Raw genomic sequence first — 9,096 nt, forward strand, 5'->3', positions numbered from 1 at the left:
AATGTACTCAAGTTATTTAACTGTTCAACTGCGTACTCATTTTATTAGAAAATGATATATTTATCGCCTTGAGAACAAAATGTTAAAATGTTCTTAAATAAAATATTCAACTCTACCTCATGTTATGAAACATATAAACTTTTATATATATATATATATATATATATATATATATATATATATAGTTATATGCTTTGACATTTTTAATAATAAAATCATCATATAAGGGTAAATAGTTGAAAATAAGTTTAACTTGTTCAATATATATATATATATATATATATATATATATATATCACTATAGTTAATAAAATATGATTTTATAACTTTTTATTGAATAACTTTATCTTGAAATTAACTATTAAATTAAAAATTCTATCACATAGATCACGTTTATAAATTTTAGATCAATTTAAAATTATTTAATTATTTATATATATTAAAATTAATATTATATTTACTTTTAAAATATATAAAAAAAGTTATCTTTATTATATTCTTATAATTATTTAATTTTAAAAATTTTAACTTAAATAATTAAAGTAATATATAGTTATAATTTAAAGATTGGATGAAAAAATTCACTTTTTATATAAAGTAATAACTTTGTAATTCTTTGTGTGACTTATACGCTTAAATTATATCAGTATAAGTTACACACAAAAAAAAAATTACACTATTTTATAACTTTTTATTTGATAATTTTATCTTGAAAACTATAAATTTTAGATTAATCCAAAATTATTTAATATCACATGTATATCTGAAAAATAATGTAATAACATACTTTTAAAACATTTTTTAAAAATAATTTTTAATTATATTATTATAATTATTTAATTTTAAAAATATTAATTTAAATAATCAAAATAATATATAATTATAATTTAACAATAAAAAATCTTTTTGCATAAAGTTAGTGATGGTATAATTCTAAGTGTAAATTACATTGTTTAACAACTTTTTATTGGATAATTTTATCATGAAATTAACTCTAAGTTTAAAATGTCCTATTACATAAATCATGTGTACAGAAATTTAAATCATTCTAAAATAATTTGATACCTCTTTTATATTTGTTAAAATTAATGTAATGTTACTTTTAAAATATATGCAAATAAGATTTTTTTTATTATACTTCTATAATTATTTAATTTTGACATAATTTGAAATAAATAATTAAAGTAATATAAAATTATAATCTATATAATAAAATTTATATTTTACATAAAGTTAGTAATAATGTAATTCTTGATGTAATTTATACCAATATAATTTAAACTTTTTCTGAGTATAAGTGATGAAAAATTGTATCATTTAATATAAGTACATTTGAAGTGGAGGGGCAAAATTGAATTTTTTTTAAAACTTTAAATTATACTTTTCGCATCTCTTGTGTGAGCATCCTTCAATGTATAATTTTTTAAAAAAAATAAAAAAAAAAGAAAAAATAGTATTTGTAATAAACAAAATAACAAGTTTACGGCCATGTTATGTTCCGTAACATTGACTCAAAATTACTTTGCTTAGGACATAATCCACAAAATGGTTTATTTAATTAAATTCAATTGCTTGGTCTCTTCTTCCCATTTTTCTCCCAATTAATATTTTAATTGTGATTTTTTTTTCTAAAAAAGTTTAAAAACTAAGAGCATGTTGATTATTGTTTTGAAAATAATTTTCCATTTTTAAAATAAATTTTAGTATAAATTTGTATTAAAATTTATTTTAAAAAAAAAAAAACTGTTTTCAAAATAGTAATAAACATGCCCTAAATTAGGTATTTACTTTTTTTTTTTTTAAGTGTGATATGAGAATAACGGGTTTCCATTATTACAAATATTGTGTTATATTTTGCCTTCTATCACCGTTAGAGGCCACCAACAGTCTTCGCAGGGACATTTTAAAATTCACTAAAAGCTGCTGCGATTCGATTTCAAGTTGGGTCTAAATCGTACTCTAGCATGTATTTCCCACGCTTATTGGGCCCAAGACAAGTATGTGATGTGATGTGATGTGATGTGATCAGATATTACCATTGACAGAATTTATATATAATTTTTAAATGATTTTACTGTTATTTATCAATTTAAATTATAATTTCTTTCTATTACAATTTTTTAAAATAATATTATTGATGTTGTCTCATAACACATAATTTATTCATTTTAGATACATCAAATTTAAGTAAAGAATTAACACAAAAATCATCTTCTCTTATACCATGATCAATACAAAATATTTCAAATTCTATAAAAGAATTTTTTTAAACTCAGAATAATATTAAATATAATTTTTCTATAAAATAAAATTTTATTTTAATTAATAAAAAGTACAAAAATCACATAAATTTTACCCTTATATATTTGTCAATTATCATTATGAGTTCAGGCTTTTCACATGACATAGATGACATGAAAGTATATAAAAAATAAGACACTAAAAATGTATCTATGCAGTATTTGAATTTAAAAAAAAATAAAATTTAATTTTTATACTTAATTATATATATATATATTTTAATTTCTTTAATTCTTTAATTGTTTTAAGTTCTTTAATCCAAAATTTTATCTAATAATTAATAAAAATTTAATAGAGGTATAACATACCATTAATTTTTTTTTTACAAATTATTAAAAATTTAAAGTATTTAAATAGAATATGAAATAATAAAAGAGTTTTATTTTTATCTAATTATTAAATATACTTTTATTTTTAAATTTGAATAAATTAATGATAAATTATATGCATGTTATATTTTTATTAATTATTAAAGTAAAATTTTGAGGTGAAAATTTAATTTAAAAAATAAGAAATTAGGAGAATTTTATATGAGCAATTAAAATTAGAGAAAATCAAAATCACATGTAAATGAAAGTATAGAGACTAAAAGAGCAATTGAGCCAATAAATAATATATTTTAAAGAATACAATAAAAAATATAGTTATTAATTAAAGTATTAACGTTTTTTACTCAAAAAAAGTATTAACATTAGTGATATTTTTATTAGAAAGTGATATTTAATTTAAAGAAAAAAAAGTAATGGTTGTTAATTAAAGAATAATAGTTGAAATTGGCATAATTGTATAATTTAGTACACATAAAGTATTATATACTTATGGATGAAATTTAGGATTGTATACTTATGGGCCTTGTTGATTAAAAAATATAATATTTAATTTCTTAATTAATGTGTACTAATTTATATTTACTTATTTCCCATCCTGGGCTGGTCTGCTTTTTATGGTAAGGATGGAGAGGGGTCCATTTAGTTTAGATTCCATAGGCTAAGCTTCAAAAAGGAAAAAAGAAGGCATATTAATTGGCACAGGATCCTGCCACTAGGGAATACAAAGAACCTGTTATTATGCATTCTTCTTCTTTTGCCTTTGCATTACTTCTTTCTTATCAACCAACAAAGATGCATTGTGGGCGCAGTGCGTTCTTTCGGAACTTATCCACTCCAATCTAATTCCTTCTATTTATTTTTAATATATGAATATATATTATTTTTTATTTATAAAGTTTTATTTTTTTAAAGTAGTTTATAAGAATAAATTTATTGGAATTTATAACATCTCACTTTATGTGAACTTTTTGTTTTTATAACGAGTTAAATTAAAAATAAAAAATGTTTAATAGTTGTAACTCTTTATGAAACACAAGATCCAAAAGATATAATAATGGTCCTTAGGGTAGCTGTGTGATAATTCAATGATGAGAACTATACAAGGTTAAAATCTTGTATCCAACAAATTCCCATATCTCTTCCATAATCCTCCTTGCCAATGATCAAAAATTAAAAAAGTTGTTAAAATGGGTCAACTTAGATCACTCAGGTTGGTCTAGTGTTAGTTGGTCCACTATTGGTTAGACTTAATAGTAGGTCAATCATAGGGAGCTTATAAATTCAGCTTAATCCACCGACTTGATGATTGACTTACAGTTTTATATACTAAATTAAAAAATTAAGCTTAAATATATTGTTCTTAAATTTTTTAAATTAGTTTTTATACATTTTTTTGTTGAATTTAGTTTTATAATTTTTATTTTTTTAAGCAGACTGTTAATTGAGAGTCGTCGAGTGATGACTAAATAAAAAGTATTTCATGTCATGCTTATTATATGGGATGCTAACTTCAGAAATGCTAAAATTTAAATAAATAATTAGTTTAAAAATACACTTTTTTGGGATTAGTTTTGATTAATTTTTTGTTTTGGTTTTAGTTCTGTAAAATTTTAATTTATTAAAAATAAATCCTACTTTTATCTCTTGAATCGACATTCTTCATTTAGATAATATCTTACATTTTTATAAAGAATACTCAATGAGTTAGTGTTATTTGAGGTAAAAATATCATTTTTTATGGTCTCATTTATCTTAAAAATACTCGACGAGTTAGTGTTATCTGAAATCAAAATATTATTTTCTGGAGAGAATTTTTAAGATGGTTAGAAGAAGTTGAATTGTGTGTCATAGGAAGACTTCTTTTATTATGTTTTTTAGACCTATATTTCTATTTTCCATCAGTTGAGATAACATAGAGGTTTTTCATTATGTATGAGGTAGAAAGACTTATTCTAATAATAGCTAGTTTTATCTTGAATAATAGGAATATAGACTTTTTTCTCATAACAATAAAAGTAGACGAATTAGAAAACTTTGAAACATTGCAAGTTGATTGATTCCAATTTTTTTATAGTTTAATTTTTCATCATTACATTCAACACTAAAGTATTTTACTATTTGACTATAGATAACACTAACTTGTTAAATATTCTTAAGAGAAAGATGAAGTGTAAGATGTTTAAATCCAGAATGTTAATTCAAGATATAACAATAGAGTTTATTTTCAAAAATTTAATTTTTGCGGGACTAAAACCAGAACAAAAATTTAATAGGGATTAATTTTTAAAAAAATGTACTTTTTATGACTAATTACTTATTTAAGCTATGCCATGTCTAAAGTTGGCATGTTGGCATCTTATGTGGCTGGTTTGATGTGAAACATTGTTTTCTTAATCATCACTTGATGACTATTAGTTAATGGTAAGGACTATTAATTTTTTTTTTAGAAATTTAACCATTTTAATGACCAAAGGCACCTTAGTATCTAGTCGAAGTAGACATTTTGGCAAAATTTTGCATAACATGGCCAAAGTAGTAATATTTTAATTAAAAAATGTGATATTTTGATAATGTTTTTGTCCGAATTGGTATATATAGCTCTTGTGGGTTGAAAGTTCATCAACAAACTCTATGTGCTAAATTTTACTTTAAAATTCATTAACTAAGAAAGTAGTTAATAGAAAAGCATTTTCTATGATACACTTAGAGAATAATTATTTTAGAATCGCTCTCTGCAAAAAACTTTGGAGAACACTTCTTTGTTAACTGCTCTCCAAAAGTTTTTAGTTTTCTATTAACTACTCTCCAAAGTTTTTCTCACAAATTACAATTTTAAAATACCTAGCTCAACTTACACCTCATGAATCTTTTCGTCTCCTTTGTCTTTTTTGCGCTCACAAAGGTTTCTTTCACATTTGTAGTTTCTCTTCGTCTTCTTCTCTGTGCTAACAAAGTTAGTCTCTTTCACATCTGTAAGTACCTTTCTCATTGTTCCCTCTATTCTCTCTTTCGAGACCATTTTCATCTTCTTAAGCTAACATACTTCCAATAGTTTCCTCTGATGTTGAAATATACAACTTCAAAGACTTGCCTTTCACCCAATAAACCATGACAAGAGACTTTGTCAAATATTGCTTAATTTTGTTAAAAGTCTATTTGTATTCCCGTTTCATCGAAATTCCTCTTTTTTCTTTAATTTTAACAAAGGAGAGAAAAAATTAGTCCTTCCAAAGAGATTTGAAATGAATCTTTGAAAGAAATTTATTTTCCTGAGCAATGATTGAAGCTAATTTTTTAGTCGAAGGAGCTTACGTCTCAAATATTACACTGGCCTTGTTTTTATCAATTTTGATCCCAATTTGATGGACCACGAATGTGACAAAACCCAAAAACACATTTCAAAGAATTCATTTTAAGGCCATATTTTTTCATTTTTACAAATGATTGTCTACTTATATGATTTTTTTTTATTCAGATTTTATTATGACCATAGTAGTTAATCCTTGACAACAGCGCAAAACGACTGACCCAAAAAATGCTATAGTGGCATAGCGGATAACAAGATGACTGCTATTCTAAAGTTCTAAGTATACCTAATATAAAATTAATATCCAAAACAAAGCAGAGAAATAAATACAACAAAGAAAGAAGTAAAAAAAAGAAGGAAATAAGAAAATAGAGAATTGGTCATGGGAAAATGTGCAGTTTGTCAAAAGTTTCGTCAGAGATGAAGAAGAATACTAGAAAATGTTTAGGTCAAGTTGGAAGTTTTGCTAGAGTTGAAGAAGACGACCAGAGGTGAAGAAGACGATTGAAAAATGTCTGAGTCGGGTAGAAAGCTTCGTAGGAGACGAAGAAAATAACCAGAGAATGACTCTGTCGCGTCAAAAGCCTCACTGGAAATGAAGAAGGATACTAGAAGTAAGAAAATGTTGTAGAGAATGAAGACGGGGAAGAACAAACCAGAGAGTGTAACACCCCTAATTTTGTTATTTATAATTTTGTATTTTGTGATGATTGTTAATGTATGTTGTTTGAAATTAGGAGAGTTTTAGGTGTAACACCTTAATTTAATTTCCAATATTTTTCATATAAATTAATTTCAAAATAAATGGGAATAATAATAATAAATTTCATTCAAATGGCTCCCAATACAAAGTTTCAATAAATATTTCAAAATAAATATGGATTACAAATTTTGAATCAAATCATTGTTACAGGACCTATCAATACGACATAGTTTTCAAAATAAATTTCTAAGTCCTATAGCAGTTTCATCCATCTCTTTCACTGGTGCTTATCGTCTTTGTCACCTGAAAATAAATGTAAGGGTGAGTACTCTACACTATCACACACACGCAAGCATAGAGACTCACCTTACACATTTCACACATTTACTAACAAAATTCAATTCATGAATCAAACAAACACAATACTACTTTTCAATATTCCATTTCAATTCACATACATGTGCGTTCACTACACCATCAAACAATCCACACACAACACTCATGTGCGCTCACTGCACATTAGCCCGCTCACTATACGTTAGTCACGCTCACTGTGACACTGTGACCACAGATTCTTGATGCCCTCAACCTTAGAGACTTACTTAGTTTCACATTATGGATGGTCGCGGGTTATCCCTTCCCTCACGGATATAACGTGTGCGGTCATAGGCCCCTTAGCAAAGATATTAGTCATAAGCCGAGTCAAAAGGAGAGTGTGTGGCCTGTGGTGCACCCATCTTCATTGTTGGTGTCACCACCACCCTCTCTTCCCCAAGGTATTTCTACCACCGCTATCTTCCACACCCCCAATATATTGTTGTAACCATTCATAGTTTCCAATGTTTTCAAACACAACCACAATCACACCCATCATGCCATTTACATGTATTTTCAATTATTTTACATTATTCATCATCAACTAACAACATGTCAACACATACAATCAATCTTTCCATACACAATCACATTCACGTTCCTTCACATTCTTAACATGGCATATACACACGCATCCTACCATTTTCATCACACTCGATATGCTCGATATCAATCACATTGTATTCCACATAACGTTCCATCACAATCCCACTACAATCAAATCATTTTTATCCAAACACATATCTTCCTACGTTATATATTGAACACATTCCAATACATAGCAAAACAAACAGATTCTAAGCACAATGAGATAAGGTAGAGTCCCCCCTTACCTTGAATTGAAGAACCAACATGAAATCAATAATGGAACTGCTCCCCACACGAATTTTCATCTTAAACACATGGAAAACTCCATGAGAAATCGAGAAAATAAAAGAAAGGGATGAAAACTAAAACCCTAAACCATAAAACTCACCTCAACACGATCTTAACCTTCAATCTTGCACCCAAACAGCTTTGAAGATAGTTTAATCAATGAGAAAGGGTTTGAGGTCAAGAGAATTGAAGAAAGGATGAGAGGAAAAGTAAGAAATGAATTTTTTGAACTCTAAATCCCTCAAATACCTAAGATTTGTGACACCCAACTTGCTCAGGACCTTCTCGTTATAGCGAGATTGCCCCTACAGTACACACTAACCTATTTTTCCAATGAGTCTAACCCAATTACAAATCAAACATCCTCAATACACATTTACGTGTCCATCCACACATGGTCATACACACATATACCCACATATATTCACATCATCATCACATAAATCAAAATGCACATTCAAATAAAAATCCATAATTTATATTAATAAATAAGATGCTATTACAAAACTTGGGGCATTACAGCTCTCCCCTCTTTTAGAGAATTTTATCCTCAAAATTCAACAAACTACATAAACAATTTAAGATATAACTCTCTCATTCTACTCTTCGTTTTTCATGTGGCGTCTCCCTCATCACTCGCACTCCATATCACTTTTACCAACAAGATCTCCTTGCCCTTTAGCTACTTAACACGGTGATCCGCAATCCTTACCGGGTACATATCATAGGACAAGTTCTCCCTTACTTGAATCGGGTCAAGATCAATCACATGAGAGAGATCTGACACATACATCCTGAGTTGTGACATGTGGAACACCAAATGTAGGTTTGTGAGATTCAGAGGTAACATTATCTGGTACGCTACAAGACCGAGTCTACTTAGCACTTTGAACGCTCCAATGAATTTAGGAGATAATTTCCTAGATTTCAAAGCTCTTCCGACTTCAGTCACAGGTGAGACCTTAAAAAATACATGGTCGTCCACCTGAAACTCTAAAGATTTCCTCCTCTTATCATAGTGGCTCTTCTACCGATCTTGTATAGCCTTCATCTTCTCTCTGATCATCTTAATCTGCTCATTTTGCTTCTGAACCATGTGCAGTGCATATAAGGTAGCCTCTCTAGTCTCATACCAGCACAGGGGAGTCCTACACTTTCTCTTATACAAAGCCTCAAACAGTGCCATTCCGATACTAGCATGGAAA

Source organism: Abrus precatorius, unplaced genomic scaffold, assembly GCF_003935025.1.
Source record: "Abrus precatorius isolate BTA unplaced genomic scaffold, Abrus_2018 Scaffold6, whole genome shotgun sequence".
NCBI classification, from domain to species: Eukaryota; Viridiplantae; Streptophyta; class Magnoliopsida; order Fabales; family Fabaceae; genus Abrus; species Abrus precatorius.